This window comes from Cebus imitator, unplaced genomic scaffold (genome assembly GCF_001604975.1).
Source record: "Cebus imitator isolate Cc_AM_T3 unplaced genomic scaffold, Cebus_imitator-1.0 Scaffold226, whole genome shotgun sequence".
Lineage (NCBI taxonomy): Eukaryota > Metazoa > Chordata > Mammalia > Primates > Cebidae > Cebus > Cebus imitator.
Window position 1 is genome coordinate 1,864,095 of NW_016107541.1, and position 17,950 is coordinate 1,882,044.

Below are 17,950 nucleotides of genomic sequence, written 5' to 3' on the forward strand. Positions count from 1 at the left end.
TTCCTGGGCTGAACTATTTCATTTCTCCATTAGTAACATGCACGCATAGTGTTCTGTCATGAGCCGTGTACAATACACAGGAGTGCTTCGAAAACTGTACCAGAGAGACCGCTAAAACTCATGGAAGCTCCCGCTTTTAAGCATAGCAGCAGCATTTGCCAACAGAGTGGTGCTGGTGGGCTGTATTACATTCCATCTTTCTTTATGCAACACCCCTGGAATAAAAAGTTATGCATTTGCCATTATAATTTACCTTAATTATAGTATTTGTCACTACCTGTAATGCACAAAAGAATTATGGTAGTTATACTCACAGAAGAGGAAAATGAGACACAGGGAGCCTTTTTGACTTGCATAGGGTTACTCGTGTGCTGGAGAGAAGGGGAAATATTAAATATCTTACATCAAATACCTAAGGGCAGACAAGGATTTCTAATCCACTGCTGCTGACTGCTGGTATTTTAAGAAGGGAACTTTCAAAGAAGAATGAATTGTCAGAAGCACGATTCCTGACATAAGGAAGCAATGAGTGGGGACTGGAAGATGGCCTGTAGCCCTTGTAAGACTATTTCAAGCCCTTTAGAAAATAGAAATGCTCTCTGACAATCTTACTTGTAACCAGGCCTCTGCTATGTCCAGAACAACAGTGTTAGAATTCATGGCCCCATTTCCCAAATCTTCATACTTTTGCAAGCTCACTGCCTACTTCAGGGCCATTTCTTTTGAACTTGTTTCTTTTCCTACCCACATAATCGGTGTTAACACTCTAGTGGGTTGCCTTCTGTATCTTCCTCCATGTTTCTGCAGTAACATACAAACACAGGTATTCAGACACAGGGGACGGAGGTCACTTTACTTTATGAGATTTTTCTCATAATATCATAAAATCTCTCCAAGTTAACCAGGTGCAATTTAAATTAATCTTTAATCACATCTGAGATAGTCTTATAATCTAACTGACATATAATCTATACTTTATTGATACACATTCAATATGTGAGATTGATTTTGGGGAGAGAGGAAAGGAAGCACTAAGAAAGCTTCTCTAAAGGCTCATTATACATGCCCTTACATATGTATGTTGCTATTTTTATTTTTACACTATATATGCCCTCATGTATTATACACTGGTGTTTTTCTTTGTATAGTACATATTCCCAGGGGTTGTAATACTGGGTGAAAGAGTTTGTATATTTTTAATTAGGATCATCAAACTGCTTTCCCCAAAAATGTGAGTAATTCATGTTTCCATCCGTCATGGGTGACAGTCTCCTTCGATAAGTATCCTTACCTGCCATGGTGTTATCTTTTTTCTCTCTTTCTTCTTGGCCAGTTAGAAGAATAATCTCTCATTTGAATTATCCTAATAGGAATGGACAGAACATCTTTCATCTACTTATTGGACATGAGGATTTTGCTCTTACATGAATTACCTATTCATATATTTTTCCATTTTCTTATGGGCTGCTTGAATTTTTCCCATCAATTTATAAGAGCTCTTTGTATATTAGAAATATTAACTTTATGCCTATTACAAGGATTGCAAATATTATTTCTATCTGATGCTAGATTTTTGGATGGTTTATGTCATCTTTTAGCACAGTTTTCTTTTAATGATAACCAAATTACAGCCTATCCCTTAGGTTGCCAAAAAGAGAGAAGGAATCAGCAGAAAATTCTCGTTCTGCAACTACTAAGATAAAACATTCGGTGAAATACAAACTTGGAAAGAATACAGTATAAATAAAACTACATGTTTAAGAATGCTTTCTTAACCTTTGGCACAGATGCCACCTTGCCCCTTCCTTGGCTTATTAGAATGCCATCATACACCAAGTCATTAGCACAGCTGGTCTCATCCTCCAAAACAGATGTTACTAGGGGGTTGCTCCCTGGATAATTCTTCAATCTGGGCAAAGCAACTGACTTGGAATGTTCAGCTATAATTATTACTCTATGCTGTACATAGGATGGAGTCTTTTACCCGAACATAAATACAGACCAGAATTCTGAGCCCCAAAACTGTCTCCAGCATCAGGAGAAGAAGACATCATGAAAAGGGAGAAGTGTAGCTGTTTATATAAAAAATAAGGTGAATTTGAGGGGAAGAACTGACTCTCTGTTTCTTTAAAAATGGTATGTAGTATCAACGTTTTCTCCTATTTAGAGATAAAAACAAGAAGGCCAACAGAATGCAGTCAACCAGAGAACTGGTTTCTTACATTTCCATGGAGGGTTTCTTTCTCGAAATCTGTCGTTTTTCAGAATTTTCCAAGTAATAAAGTCATATGCTTTTTTGCTAGGTGGCTGGAAAGAGAAATGGATTTATCATTCTGTCTGATCTTCCAAAGCATGTTTCAGTGTTTTTTATGTTGCTGCTATCTTGTTGAATTTTTATCAGACTATTATTGGTATCATCTTAACAAAGAGGACGTTCAATTATGTTTCTAATCCCAAAAATGGTGCAATAAAATTAATCTTAGAAAGTATAATGGAATCCACTTTTCTTTCACTGACTCCATCTGCAAGCCAGGATCAACTGTAAAATCATTTTATGAAGAAGTGATATCGCAGGGGATTTGTTCTCTGAGTCTAATGCAAGCCAGTGTTAAAGGTCCTGAACAGTTGATGCAAATTCCACCTTTGTATTTTACTGCCCTCAGTGAACTCAGCATCATTCATTTAAGGATGTCTTATCTGAGATTTTAACACCACCATGCAACAGAGGAGGAGAAACACATAATTTTAAAATTCAGGCTGAGTGCCATTCTGGAGGCAGAAGGTTGACTTCTGACCACCTGCTTCCCCACTAGACTTGTTCCAAATGGCTTTCTTGAGAGGTGATTCACAAGTGCTAAAAAATCATGAATTTTTTAAATGAGATATTTTGGATTATTTATAAACTACTTTCCATAATGGCATTTTAACAATGAAATGATCCACTGGATGAAAATAACTCACTCCTTAGTTATCTGCTTTGTTCCTGGGCTCGTCTATTTTGACAAGTTCTTGATCATTGTGCCTCTCAAATGATGCACAGCCTTTTCACAAAGTCTTCACTGTGGATTCTAGGAGCTCACAACCCACTGCTTCTCAACATACAGTCCTACATTCCGCTTTACAGTAGAATCCTTCTGCCTCAGGGAATCCTAATGGCCAGTGCCAAATCTTGTCTTCATTAACTGTGAGAAATGTGAGCCTTCAGCTTTACATTAATAGGCCAAATGCATTTCTCTTTGATAGAAAATCAAACTTCTAAGCCACTGATAAAACTCTGGTGACATCCTGAGCTTCATAGGTTTGATCCTCTTACAAAAGGTGTTAACAATGTAAGTAAGGTTAACAAAAATCCTTGCAGGGAATCAAACATTGAGTGGCTCTCTGGCCTGCATCACTGACTGCTGCATTTTATTAACAGCAGGTCAAAGAGCCTCTCACCCAACACATCACAAATGTTCACAGAGATTCAATTTGAGTCAACAAGTATGCCTCCTGTAGCTGGAACTGACACTGAAAATGTGAACTACATGGACAAAATACTCAGCAGGCCTCTCAGACACTAACTTTTCACCAGCCCAAGGTCTCTGGGAAAAAAAAAATACAATAATTAAAAGAGCAGTGTGGTATGAGAATACTGTAGAGCAAATTTTTAGTGTCAGAAAGTGGCAATTTGGTAACTAAGAAAACTAGAAAAGCTGTTATGTAGCCTATGTCTTACTTTGCTCAGCACCTTCCAAGACTCAACTGGAAAGAGCCTGGTTTTGAGAAGAATGGAAGCCTGAACTGCTGATTGGGAGAAATAAAAGGCAAAATAAATGCTGAAAGGAACTCACATGGAATATTTCATTGTAAGAGTCTGATCTTATTTCCCCTAGCCAGAATGGCATTTTACAACACAACAGTGGAGAATTTTGCTACTAAGATGTTGATGAAATCCCTCAAGAGGAGAATTGCCTTTGAGATTTTCTGTCGCTTTGAGATCACTTCTGAAGTATCAAAGCACTACTGTATCAAATGAAATATTTTGAGGAGCTTTGCAACAGATGCCAATACCGTCCCCAAACATGTCTGAGGCATCTCCCAGGTGAGAGGCCCTGGTTTTCAAATATACTAACAATATGGCAATGACCCCCAAATACACAGCTCTATTCCCAATCATTCCCCGATAGCCCACACTTGTATCTCTAACTGTCTACTCACTAGACCCAGATGAGAAATGAAAGCCTTCAACCCGAAATTAGCATTGCTCTAAGAGAACTGTTGTTTTTCCCTCCAAAACCTACACCTCCTCAGGGCTTCTGTGTCTCAGTAAATAGTCCACACTTACTGAGCTCTAAAACTTCCAATTCATTCTTAATTTATCTTCCCCTCTCCCCAGTGCACAATCCCTCAGAGCACCACAGACTCTACCTCTAAAAATGCCAAAGCCATCCACTTTTCTCCTTGTCCACTAACAACCCCATCGTCTGTGCCACCATCACGCCTAGCCCCACCATCTGTGAGCGCTTCAACCTGGTTTTCCTGCTTCCTCTCTAGCTACTCTGCAATCCATTCTCCCAACCCAGTGGTAACCCTGATAAGTTACGTGACAGTTTAGAAACATAAATAACTCATATCTTACCACTGTTTCTCCAAAGGGTTCCCAATGCCCCTAACAGGCATAGAAGTTTCATGTCTCGGCTTACAAAGCACTATATGTGCTAACTCCTGCCCACCTCTGTGGGTTCAGTTCATATCACTGTCTCCTTCCCCACTACACACAAACCAATCCAAAGTTGTCCCCTATTCACTCTCCGTCACATGAACCTATCTGAATTTTTGTCATAGCACTCGCCACTGTACAACACTTTATTTATTGAGAATGCAATTATTGCTTATGGTCTAACTCTTCCATTAAAAATGTATGCTCAGCCGGGCGCGGTGGCTCATGCCTGTAATCCCAGGTCTTTGGGAGGCCGAGGTGGGTGGATCACAAGGTCAAGAAATCAAGACCATCCTGGCCAACATGGTGAAACCCCCGTCTCTACTATAAATACAAAAATTAGCTGGGCGTGGTGGCATGCGCCTGTAATCCCAGCTACTCAGGAGGCTGAGGCAGGAGAATTGCTTGAACCCGGGAAGCAGAGGTTGCAGTGAGCTGAGATTGTGCCATTGCACTCCAGCCTGGCGCCTGGCGACACAGTGAGACTCTGTCTCAAAAAAATAAATAAATAAATAAATAAATAAATAAATAAGTATGCTCCAAGAGAGCCAGGAGCCTCTCTATCACTCTATCATGTTTACCAGTAGATCACCAGTGCCTAAAAATGAGGTTCACACATTACACGTGTTCACAAAGATGGGGCGGGATAGCATGAGGAGAAATACCTAATGCAGATGACAGAGTGACGGATGCAGCAAACCACATGGCACACGTATACCTATGGTAACAAACCTGCACATTCTGCACTTGCACCCCAGAATTTAAAGTATGATAACAATATAAAAAATACCTTGGGAGGAAGGATAATGTAAGTTATTTCTCATGGTCACTCTGACCGCAATTTTCAAGAAAAACAGCGTGTTACAGCAACAGTAGAAGCACGGTTTCCAATCAGACATTAATTGAGATGCCCACTAGCCCTTGGTGACCCCATGTACAGGAAGAGATGTTTCAGAGACACCATTTGTTTATACAGATGTCTGTCCTTGAGGGATTTTTGTTTCAGATCAACCACCGATCATGTGTTTTCTGCAAGGAAATTACACATTGAGGGTGGGTTCCAACCCTCAAAATATTTGCTAGCTCAGTGAAATAAAACCAAGATTCCATTTGGAGAGGCCTATAGCTACTTTATTTTGCCATAAAATGTAAAATAGGTGGGTTTTATTGTTTTATAATTCTTTTCTGTAATATTCTACCATGAGGGAGCCTTTGGGGACCTTTACAAAACAAAAGGGGTGAACTACATGTTGGATTAAGAAGTTATATATTATCCACTGGGCTCGGCCATGCAGGAGGCCTCAGCATGACCTTGGCAAGTTTCTTAACCTCGCCACAATTTGTTCACTCACCTTTAAATGGGGATAATATTAGAACTTTTATGCTTGTTGAGAAGATGAAATGACAGGCAAAAAGCAGTGTCTGGGATGCAGGAAGTGCTCAAATAATATAAGCATTATGAATTATCACCAAGTTATTACCAGTGCTTCAAAAAATGTTTCAGATTTGGAAATGTTGGAAAATCCACATTATTACTTTTGTATTGTCATTGCTACATGGCAAGGAACTGTTTAATGACTTGCCCTAAACATGTTCCAGTCCTCCTTTGGATCCAAACAGAGATGACGACCGCAGGCCCGTGGAGGTGACCCACGATTAGCTACATTCCATTTTTCTACACTTGGGGAACTGGCACATGCTTGAGAAAAGACAAGAAAAGCCATTCCAGATCAATAAAGGCTTCACAAATCAAGCACAGGTGATTAGAAATGTTTGTTTCGGGTGTATCTAATCATTTAGTATTTGCTCAAGGAAACAATAATTACTTTGTACATGATCTGCCTTAAAGACAAAAAATTAGCAAGAAAATAAGAGTCAAAGTTAGGAAACATACAAGACACTTAATATTGTAATCAGAGACTTAAACTGAGTCGCACTGTCATAATTCACTTTTTTATCGCTGCTAATATTATGATGTTCCAGAAGAAATTTCTGAGACCTTTACATAGACCTTTTATATACCTGGTTTATAAAATAATATTAAAAGAATATAGTCCAGTACATAAAACATAAAGTTATTTTTGAAAATGAAATTGGCAGGGCATGGTGATTCACACCTGTGATCCCAGCACTTTGGGAGGCTGAGGCAGGTGTATCACGAGGTCAGTAGTTCAAGACCAGTCTGACTAACATGGTAAAAACCTGTTTCTACTAAAAATACAAACAGCACGCACAGTGGCGGGTGCCTGTAATTCCAGCTCCTTGGGAGGGTGAGGGAGGAGAATCACTTGAACCTGGAAGGCAGAGATTGCAGTGAGCAGAGATCACACCACTGCAATCCAGCCTGGGTGACAGAGCAAGATTCTGTCCCAGGGGAAGAAAAATAAAATAAAATAAACTCCTAGAACATACTACAGCAGAATGATAAAGTTAACATATAACCACATATCAAGTTGAGTTAAAAAGAAAAGAATTTCAGGAAAATATACCAAAATGACAGTGATTTGGGAGAAAAGCAATAGGCCTGCCTATCGAAGGATACGTTGGTTCTCTGGTGATGTTCCAGGCTGAGCACTGACATAGGAAACATGCTGTCCTTCTCCTGCTTCTCTAACTCTGCCTTCTTGTGCCAGGCTGCCTCATCCCTGTGCCAGGCTCATGAGTACATCGCATCTGCTGCTCTCAGCCAGAAACACACCAGCAACAAGGCACAGTTATATCTTCAGGGATGTAAGGAAGGGGTGTGTGTGTGTGTATGTTTGTGTGCACGTGTGTTTGTGTGTCCACAGTCACACATGTGCATGTAGCACCAAGTTAGTGAAAAGTTCTTATTTAAACAGTGCTACCTAAGCTGCAGTTTTCCTTTAGTAGGTGGTTCCCTCAGCAGCCTACCACTAATTTGCCACAAATTCATAATTAAGTTACATAGCTGGGTTTGAGTATACTGATTCAGATATAGATTACATGGATTTTAACCCTGTCCTAGTGCAGCTAATGCACTAGCGTGCATCCAGTGATAAGGCTATGCCTATTTATCTCTATATCTATTTATCTATCTCTATATTATTTATATATATACACTTATATAGGTAGATATTCTATCTTTATGTTTATTCAACTCTATCTAAATATATTACACACACACACACACACACACACACACACATATATTCAACTCTATCTACCTATCTTTCCATCCATCCAGCTGACCCTGAACTGTGCTCAGAGCAAGGCAGATACTCTTAAACATTAGTGCTGTCCTCTGGACATGTACATCCAGGTAACTATGTTACAGGAAATACGATTTCAGTCTTCTGAGCTTGGCTCACCCCACAACCTGATAATCATGCTGTCCCGCACTATTTTTATGTTTAATACGTACTCCTTGAAGATGATACTATGAAATTCCACCATAATACTGATAGTATTCAAATGCTCACTTTAAGAAACTTTAGATGCCAGGAAGGAAGTGATATCAAATCCTACCATGCAGGAAAGCAGCCATGTGAGTTTCAGTCTTAGTGCTATTTGAAAACCTCACCTTCCTTTTCTGTTCTCCTCTACAACTCATACATAACCATTTATAAGAAACAGACTTTAGGAGGATCTCACAGTCTTTCCTTTCTTTGGTACACACAAAGCGATGTTCAGTTATACTGGAAAACAGCAAAGACTATTTGAGAAAGCAGTAAAATGAATGGCCCCAGCTGGACAATATGGGGACAGTCTATAATGGCTACAGCAAATATAATTATTTAATTATTGTAAAATTATGCAATAAACTTCTTAAATATAGCACAATCAGAAGGCTAGTGGAGCACAATTCATCACACTCTTAAGGACCATTAGAGAAGTTATATTTTACAATATTTCCATCTGAATCACTTCATTAAATAACACGTATGTATTTGGTGCTTATTATGTGCCAGAGTGTTAAATACTGGGAAGACAGATGCAATCATCAAGCCAAGGACTTCACAGTGTGAAGATGAAGGACTATATGTATTTACAAAATACTATGACAAATCCAACTTTAAATTTCCATTGCAGGGATGTGCATAGGAGTGTGGGGACACAGAGGGAGTGCCACTTTATTCATCTGGCCATGGAGAAGGGAGAGAAAGGTTTGCGGAGAAGGAAACAGATTAGCTGAGAACTGGTCAATGAGCAAATATCTACCCACTGAACGATGTGGGGGAAACTATGCCAAATGCATGAATCTCTGATTGGGGATGGGGAGGAAGAATCCCATTCCTCTGCTCTTAGCTAACCTCATAGCCTTCCAGCTCTGTGTCCAAATTAGAAATATGGTATTACTCATGCAACTCAAAAAGTCCCATAAAAATCCATCTATCAATCCATCTGCTCAACAAATAATGATTGACATCTTATTACATACTAGTCCCTTACCTAGCCTAGGAATGGAGCAGTGATTGATCAAAATAAGCAAAATCCCTGGCAGGGCGGAGCTTACATGAGGAGGGAGGATAGAAGTTACGTGAAATTGATAAACTAAATATCTCATGTATTAGACTGCTAAGTTCTTTGGAATAAAAGCAATAAAGCAGAGAAGGAAAACAGAGAACAGTAGGGAGACTGTTTCCATTCTAATCATTTGATCAGGAATATCTCCTAAGAAGGTAGCAGTTGAATAAACCTGACATAGGACAAGGAGCTACCTTCGGGGATCTTCAGGTAAAGGATGTTGCAGGCATAGAAAGGAGTCAGTATGAAAACACAGAGAGGAATGTGGCTACTCCTTTCCAGGGAGAGCAAGGAGGTCAGTGTAGCTAAAAATATTGTTCCAACTGTTCCAACTGTTTGAGCAAGTGGAAGACTGGACTTGCCATTAATAAGGTGAAGGACTCTTAATAAAGTGAGGTGTGCTTGGGAGAGAAAGAGAGGACGAGGACAAAGAAGGGACACGTGGTGCCTGGAGGGCCAGGTGAGGATGCTGCCTTTCCATCTGAATAAGGCAGCAGCTGCTGGAGGATCTAAGCAGAGGGCCTGTCTGGTCATTGTGTGGAGAGCAGACGAGGGAGGCGCAAGAGCAGCAGCAGGGAGACGGCCACAAGACCTGAGCACTCACAGGGACCAAGTTGCTGGGAGCTCAGCTGAGGCAGGGAGCAGTGATGGTGCAGAGAAGAGGTAATATTTTGGATATGTGTTGAACAAATAACCAACAACGATAAAATTTGTTGACAGCTGGAGTGTGGGGTGACAGAGAAAGAGAATAATCAAATATTATTCTGTTTCAGCTTGAGCAAGTCTAAGACTGGACTTGCCAATAATAAAGTGAGGAACTCTACAGAAGGGTATGGCTAGAGGTTGTGGGGAGAGAAGAGGTCAGTTTGGACATGGTTAATTTGAAAACATAAATTAGACATCCGGTTGTCAAGTTAAATAGACAGTTGAATACATATTTAATTCTGGAGCTTAGAGGATAGGTTTTGGCTGGAGATAGACATGTGAGAGTAATTAGTGTGCAAATGGTACTGAAGCCATGAGACTGGAAGAGATTTCCAAATGGTGACAATGGTGGGAAAAGAGACAAGGTCCAGGCATTGAACCTTATGGGACTCCAATGCTTGGATGGCAGCGAGATACCATTTGAGGCTCAAAGGCAAAGCCCAGAGACATGAGGTCAGGCCAGGGAAATGCAGCATCCTAAAGCCAGGTAGAGAAAGTATGTCAAGGAGGTGAGAAGGATTGATGGTATGTATAAAAGCTGTTAACTGTTAAGCATGATGATGACTGAGCCTCAACTGCTGGATTTGGCAACATGGCGGTGATGGGTGATCTTGACTAGGCAGTGCTGAAGGAATGACTGAGGGATCAGAGTGGGTTCAAAAGGCAATAAAAAGGCAGAAATGGATGACAACAAGTTCAGGCAAGCACTTTAAACAAAGCTTTTTTAGCAAAGAGGAGAGAAGTCAAATTTTTCTTAAGATGGTAGATATTTCCATTCCTATTGAAATAAAAACAGCATAGAGGGGAAAATAAAAAACGATTATACAGGAAAGAAAGGAAATAACTGCTTAGGTACTGTAGGAGCAAAGGAATGGGATACAGCTTGGCCAAACTTGGGTAAAGAGTCTCCATCAGATTAAATCAGAATGGACACCAGCTGGGGTATTGTGATTGCCCCACTTGAGTCCGTACCTCACCTTTAAAGCATCACTGTAGTGAGGAGGTGGCCTGCAATCGAATAAAGAGGAACAATTCTCAAAAACTATGTGACCCCTGAGCTGTGAGAAGGGTACCCCAATTTATATGTACTACAAAAAAGCCCATGCTACGATAAACAACTTAGATCAACCCACCTAATTCCTCAGCACTGAAAATGTAAGTGCACTATTCTTAAATACTGCTATACGAAAATATGGTGGTATTTACTTCCCAGAATCTCCCAACCAACTTTCCAACCTTTGCTTTTTCTGCTTTGGTTTAACCAACTGTGGTTACTGCTCAGGCTTTAAACAAAAACAAAGGAACCAAAATGACTCTGATCCCTTTGTGGCCTGGGAGGCTCAAAGAGACACAACACACAGGAAACCCCCATGGAAAGCTCTGCTAGATAAAGCATGAACTGATTAGGTCTGTGGCCCTGCAGCTAGACGCCTCTCCAGTACTCTGATCTGGAAACCACAGTGCAGGAAAATCCCCAAAGTCCCGTGAAATCCAAAGATCCAAACATGGGGTCATTTTTATGCCCTTAGGAAAGTTCTGCCAAAAAAAGATCTTACACACAGTGTCATCGAGAGGGCAGTGCCCTTACGCGCACATGTAAATCTTCAAATCCAAGCAATTAACCCCACACACATCTGCCCCTCTAATGGGTGTCTGAGAAAAAACAGCACACATCCACCCCTCCCAGCCTCACTCAATCACAAAACTAAGGAAAGAAAATGAATTCTGAACTTCACCGCACAGCTGTGATTCACAAATATTTATAGTAGCCATAAAGCTGGTGACCTTCAGGAAGATAACACACTTGGCAGACATTCATCTAAACACAAGAGGGGAAAAGGCCCACATCTCAAACAGCAGAGAACAGAGAGAAAGAGGGAGAGGCAAGATTTCCCAAGTTCCATAATGGGGAATTCCAATGCATTCTAATGGGGATAACGGAAGCCGACAATTCCGTCAGTGAACTTTGGTAAGTGGGGTGAAATGCTTGTGACAGAACAGATCAGCTCTGCACGGGCCTTTCTGGATGGCCTCACAGAGATTTTCCATCACGCTGACTACACAATAGGATGGAACTAAGGAGTGCTGTCTACAGCCCTGGTGTTTCCGACATTATTAAGAATGACAGGCTAAACCTTTATCCCAAATTACAACCACTCAGCATGTTTAAGCAAGCGTGTACTTCCTATCAACAATACACATAGAGATGCACTCAAAATCTCACAAAATAAAATTTCTGTCAGGAAAGTGGCACCAAAAGAAGCACTGTCAGCAACTAGCAGGCAGTGTTTTGTTTTGTTTTTTCATATTCGGTCTCTGTAACTAGTTTAAATCCTTCATTACCTATTACGACACCCAAACCTATGTCCTCTCACTTTCCTTATTTTATAGCCAAGAAATCCAACAAAATCAAGAAAAGTAAAGACTGAGGGCTGAGTCTTGGTCCGACCTGTCCAAAGTCAGATGAGTGTGAATCTCAGAAAGCGAGATCTAGTTTCAATCTTTTGGAACTCCTATCCTTAACATTATTGTATGTACATCACAACAAATTAATATTTTAGGTCAGTGCTGGAGACTGCACAAATGAGGACATCAAACCATACTTATGTGATTTGAACAGATTTAACTTGGTCTTCCATACCCACCATGTAACATTTCATGCAAATACCTAAAAACTTGTACCAAAGTTAGGTACAAGAATGGGCCTAAAAGCAAAGCACTGTGATTATGATTTAATCATGGTCAATATAATGGGTCAAGTTGTATGAATTTTTTACAAAATGAAATACAGTTGCAAAAATATAGGCACAAGTTGTATACAATCTTAAAATATGAAAGTTACCTTCTCCCTAACAAAGAAGAATGAATAAAAGAATGAGAAAACTGAGGTTGTCTGGTTCTAAACTAGGTCTCTATTTGTAGGAAGGAGAAGTGCCCAGCTGGGATTTTCTCCCACTTGTACAAATATTATTGTCTGAACATTCACAATACATTACAATTGGGGATTGATTTTTTTCAGTAAGGACAAAGAGAGGCAGAATAAAACATTAAGAAGATTTTAAAAAGCAAAGTACATTTTAAATATCTCTTCCTGAATTAACCAGTTAAATATTTTTAATAAGATCAGGAGAAAGTAAAGACATTTTTTGTTAATATTTTTACTATTCCCATTTTATAAATGAAAATGTTTTATTAAATTCCTAAGCACTGATTAAAATCATTATCAAGAAAAATTCTGATGTCACTAAAATAAACTTGTTTAAATTTAAAAGGATAAAGTAAACAAGGAAATGAAATAGGGAAAAAACAATGTAATAATTAGTTAATATTCTTAAAAATTAAGTCTTACAATCTGTAAGAAAAACGTTGATTCTCTATAGCTAAACAGTTATACCATCTGGACAAATAATTCTCATACATGTTTGTTTCTCTTTCTCTCTCTCTGTCTCTCTGTCTGTCTCTCTCTCTCTTTCCCTCCCTCCCTCCTTCCTCCTCTCTTTCTGTCTCTCTCTCTCTTTCCCTCCCTCCCTCCTTCCTCCTCTCTTTCTCTCTCTTCAACCCAGAATAATATCTAATTATCGCTTGAAGCAAGATTAGCAAAGTAACACAATGAGCAAAAAATGAAACATATAAAAACATGAATATTATCAAATTGACCAAAACAATTAATAATGATACTCAAAATGAGTGACTTTTAGCAAAACAAATTCTCCAACATATAAATGAAGCATAAATATCTACAATGCTTTTACAAAGCCAACGGGCAGACTTTTATGACTCCCTGGGTTTTATGTAGTAAATCAACTATAGTTCTTCTGAGCTAATGAATTAACCCTCAGTTAAAAGAAAGCTTTATAATAACAACTGCTATGGTGTTTGAAGCATGTACTTCATGCAGCAAGTACAGCGGCCTGCACAAAGCGGGAAAGCAGGATTGGAACTCAGGTGTGTGAAGGCTCCCAACTACCCTTCTCATGTTCATTTCAGCATGGTCTATGGCTTTTGTGGACTGGAAACAACATGTGTTCTGCAAAAGAGAGCAGGAACAGATCTCTTTTGATATAACAGCTCCTTTATATGATGGAATATTACACATGCTTAAAATGAGGAGTTTTTCTTCAATTTGCAATAACATAAGAAAGTATGTATAAGTAAAAAAGCAGTATGCAGAATTCTACGTCTAGCATTATCTCAAATCCATTAACTGTTTATCAAAAATATCACATAAAAGACTACATTAAATGCCATCTATAATTGTTGTCGATAGAGGCATTATAGTTGAATTTTCCCCTTCTTTTATATATTTTCAATAATGAGCATTCACTACATTCATGCATTTTTATTTTTTTAATTGCAAAAATAATAATACTCCAGAAAATATTGGTGATCACACAGATGATAAAGTGCAAACACCTGTACTCCAGAGACAATCTCTGTTTAGAGTTTGCTATACATTAATATATATTCTAGTAGACTTTATAATACACATGAACTTGTGTATAGAGATTGTGCATGTCTGTGTATTTTTAAGAGAAATGGGATTATATTAAATATATTATTCCACAATTTGCTTTTTCAGTTAATAAGGTGTCAAGGATAGCTTGCCATTACTTTTATGATCAGAATTTTATTTTTTATGTCATTGCTATTAAAGTGAAGCACACTTTGTCATGACACATGGAGTAAGTACCGAGGGACCAGTGGCTCCCTGATAAAGGCACGTCTCCAAAACTTGTGCTGTATCTACCATGCTCTTGAGTTTGCTGCAGTTATAGATTTCTAAGAATGAATGAATGAATGAGTACAACCTTTCCTTGCTTCAATTGCTTAAAGAAACACAAATTAATCGATCTTTCAATTTTCTTTTCCAATCTTTGTAAATGGTAGACACTTAAATATGCCTTTAAGTGTCATAACTATCCTTTTGTAATAAAAAAATAAAATTAAAATAACATATCTCATTGTGTTTATGTGGTAAAGGGTACTGTATGTTATTTCATGATTTAGGTATGTCAATCCTGTTCAAACTCTGTCTTTGCTTATAATAAAAGAGAGATATTCAGGACCAGAACATTTTTGTTCGACATAATTTTATCAGACAGCCCAAGGGAATTGCATGTTTACCCTAATATATATAATAGGCAGTACGTATATGGGTGCACACTAACAGTGTCACACTTAGAAACTATATAAAAACCAAAGTAGGAAGTACTATCTAAACTTATTTTATAAATGAGTTATACACAGCAGCCTAACAAATTATCAAGAAAATAATATTTATGAGGCCCTAATTTGAGAAAAGCTGTAGTTTAGGTGGGACTTAGACTAATATATGTGTGGCATACGGACTATGTCAAGCAGTAGAACATCAAATGACCTACTTCAAGGTTTAAGGTTTGCAGTTACAATAGACTTCATTAAAATTTGTTATAATTAGAATCCAAGCATCTCAGATAAATTGAACTGAGGGACTCATACCTACTGTCCACTGAAACACTCTCATTCACTACACTATGAGATCTTCAGGACTGCAAAGATCATGTTAATCACAGCTCAGAAAGCTACTTAGCCTGCAGGCCAAATCCAGCCTGCCACCTGTCTTTGTAATAAAGTTTTATTGTAATACTGCTATGCCCATTAACTTACCTATCTATGACTGTTTTCATATTACAATGGCAGAGTGATGCAACAGAGGCGCTATGGCCTGTAAGCACTAAAATGTTGTCTCACACTTTTTAGAAAAATTTCACCAATTCTTGATTTAGATTACTGTTTTGAAAAAACAGTAATCTTACTGACTTCTTAATATCTCTTCTGAGCTTCTCTATACAGGTCTGAGTATTTCCAATAAGGAATAAAAATATAATATACGTCTGTTCTTATTCTAGGGAGGCATTCTTAGTGCTAAGAGGCAGTTTTGTGTAAAGGTTAAGAAGATGGAATCAAATCCCGGCTCTGCCCCTAACTCACTGCAAAATCTCAGGCAGATTACTTAAGCTCTCCGTGCTTCCATTTCCTCATCTTTAAAACAGTAACCATAAGAATACAAGCCTGAAAGGTTGTCATGATTGTTGAAAACATCTCACTTAGCACACGGCCTGGCACGCAGTGAAGACTTACATTAGCTAATAACTCTTTCCATTATATCATGATGACTGCGGACCATCCACAGCGAGCCAGCATAGCCTCCACGTGGTGGTTCTTCCAGCTCTCACGTGCGGTGGTTCTCCATGGAAGAGGGAACGGGGGGGTCCAGTTAAGACACTATGTGAACCTGAATCTACTGGGCTAGAGAAGCATGCACAGTGCAGACCTCGGTTTCTTCTTCCACAAAACATAAGGACTACACAGGAGAATCTCTCATCTCAGCCGAGCATATCTATACATTTATACAGAGGGCCCAACTATAAGACCCATTTAGCCTTCCTCATGGAAGAAAACAGGAACTGGGAACCCATAAATCCGAAGGCTGGAATGGTCACCAATTATTCAGAAAATCTCTGAATTCTCTAAAATCAGCAAAGCACTTTGCGAATTGGGAAGAAATATAAGCCTGTCCACCATGAGGTGGTAGTTTAGTTAGGGAGAAAAACGAAGAAGTTTATTAACAACAGTAGTGTCTTTGCAGTGCTAGTATTTGGAATGAGACTGTCACTTTCCCTCACTTTACTTGTTCCTCTCCCACACCACTAGCCCTCTATCCCCCTTCACCCCTCCCTCTCTGCTAGTCTCCCTAAAACTCATGGCAACGCCTCGGTCTAAAGTGCTTAAGAAAGGCTCCAGTGAAGACAGCATATCTAAGCCGGCCTCCAGAAGATCCAAACAAGCACGATTCGTGGTGTGGACAGACCACTGTGAAATGGGGGGCCAGTCCCCGCACTGCCCCAGGGCCACAGGAATGAGGAAGCTGTGTGGAGGCCTGACCAGGAGGATCCCTGAGAGGATCATGAGAGGTTTAGCACTAACCTAGCAGGCGCAGGGCACCGCAGAAGGTCCTAGAAGAGGAAGTGAGATGACAGTGGTATGCACTGCAAATAAGTGGAAGGAGAGAGCACAGAAGTAACCGCAGGAAACAAAACCGAAACCTGACGGGCAGCCATACTGCAAGGCAGAAGATGCTAAGAAGCATCTAAGCCTTTTCAGGTCTTCAGGTTCCTGAGTGATGCAGTGGTGGCATAAGCCCGAAATCGCTTTATTTGAAAGATTTCTGTATCTAAAAGCTTGCTCATTTTCTCTCATTTTTTTCCTTTTCTTTTCTTTTCTTTTTTCTTTGAGACAGAGTTTTGCTCTTATTGCCCAGGCTGGAGTAGTGCAGTGGCGAATCTGGCTCACTGCAACCTCCGCCTCCCGGGTTCAAGCAATCCTAGGGTTTCAGCCTCCTGAGTAGCTGGGATTACAGGCACGCACCACCACACCAGGCTAATTTTTGTGTTTTTAGTAGAGATGGGGTTTTACCATATGACCATGCTGGAATTTCTGACCTCAGGTGATCTGCCTGCCTCAGCCTCAAAGTGCTGGGATTACAGGCCTACGCCATCATGCCCAGCCCACTCTTGTTTTTAATAAGAGAGGTAAAGCTCACAAGCTATCAAAATATTTCAATCTGTAATTTTTTTGGTCTCGTCGCTTCCCGTTTCATTGTCTCACTTACCAAGGAGAGAGAGGGTGGAGGCCGGGTTTCCTCAGTCATGAATCACACAGACTCCACACCATGTGGGCACGCCAGCCCAAGTCTCATACACCAACACTTCAAAAAAGAAAAGAGAGAGACCCTGTCAAGCCATTTTAAAAGGGGGTGTGGTCATCGGTTATGAATTTCATGAAGTTCCATTAATGGCCTGAATGATCAGCATAAGCTGCTTTACCCATGTAGGACTTAGAGCAGTGACACGGGACAGCTTGGCATCACAATTATGCTACCCTATTTTATGATCATGTGCACTGATGGATTTTTTTCTTCAGAAAAGAAGAAATCAACATTTAAATGCTGTTAACAGATGAAATAACTCTCATGAAACATCGAAAGGAATCATTATTTCAAACCCATTTAAATTATCT

General features: G+C 39.6%; 1 protein-coding gene across 5 annotated transcripts in view; it reads right to left on the bottom strand.

Moving 5' to 3' along the window:
- The window catches only part of SEMA5A (semaphorin 5A), a 505,017-nt gene that overhangs the window by 380,712 nt on the left and 106,355 nt on the right, over nucleotides 1-17,950 (bottom strand). For all 5 annotated transcript variants that reach the window (XM_017496928.2, XM_037727285.1, XM_017496926.2 and 2 more), the window contains exon 2: nucleotides 17,544-17,639. The gene's annotated coding sequence lies outside the window, so the exon portion shown is untranslated. The remainder of the gene's footprint in view (nucleotides 1-17,543; nucleotides 17,640-17,950) is intronic.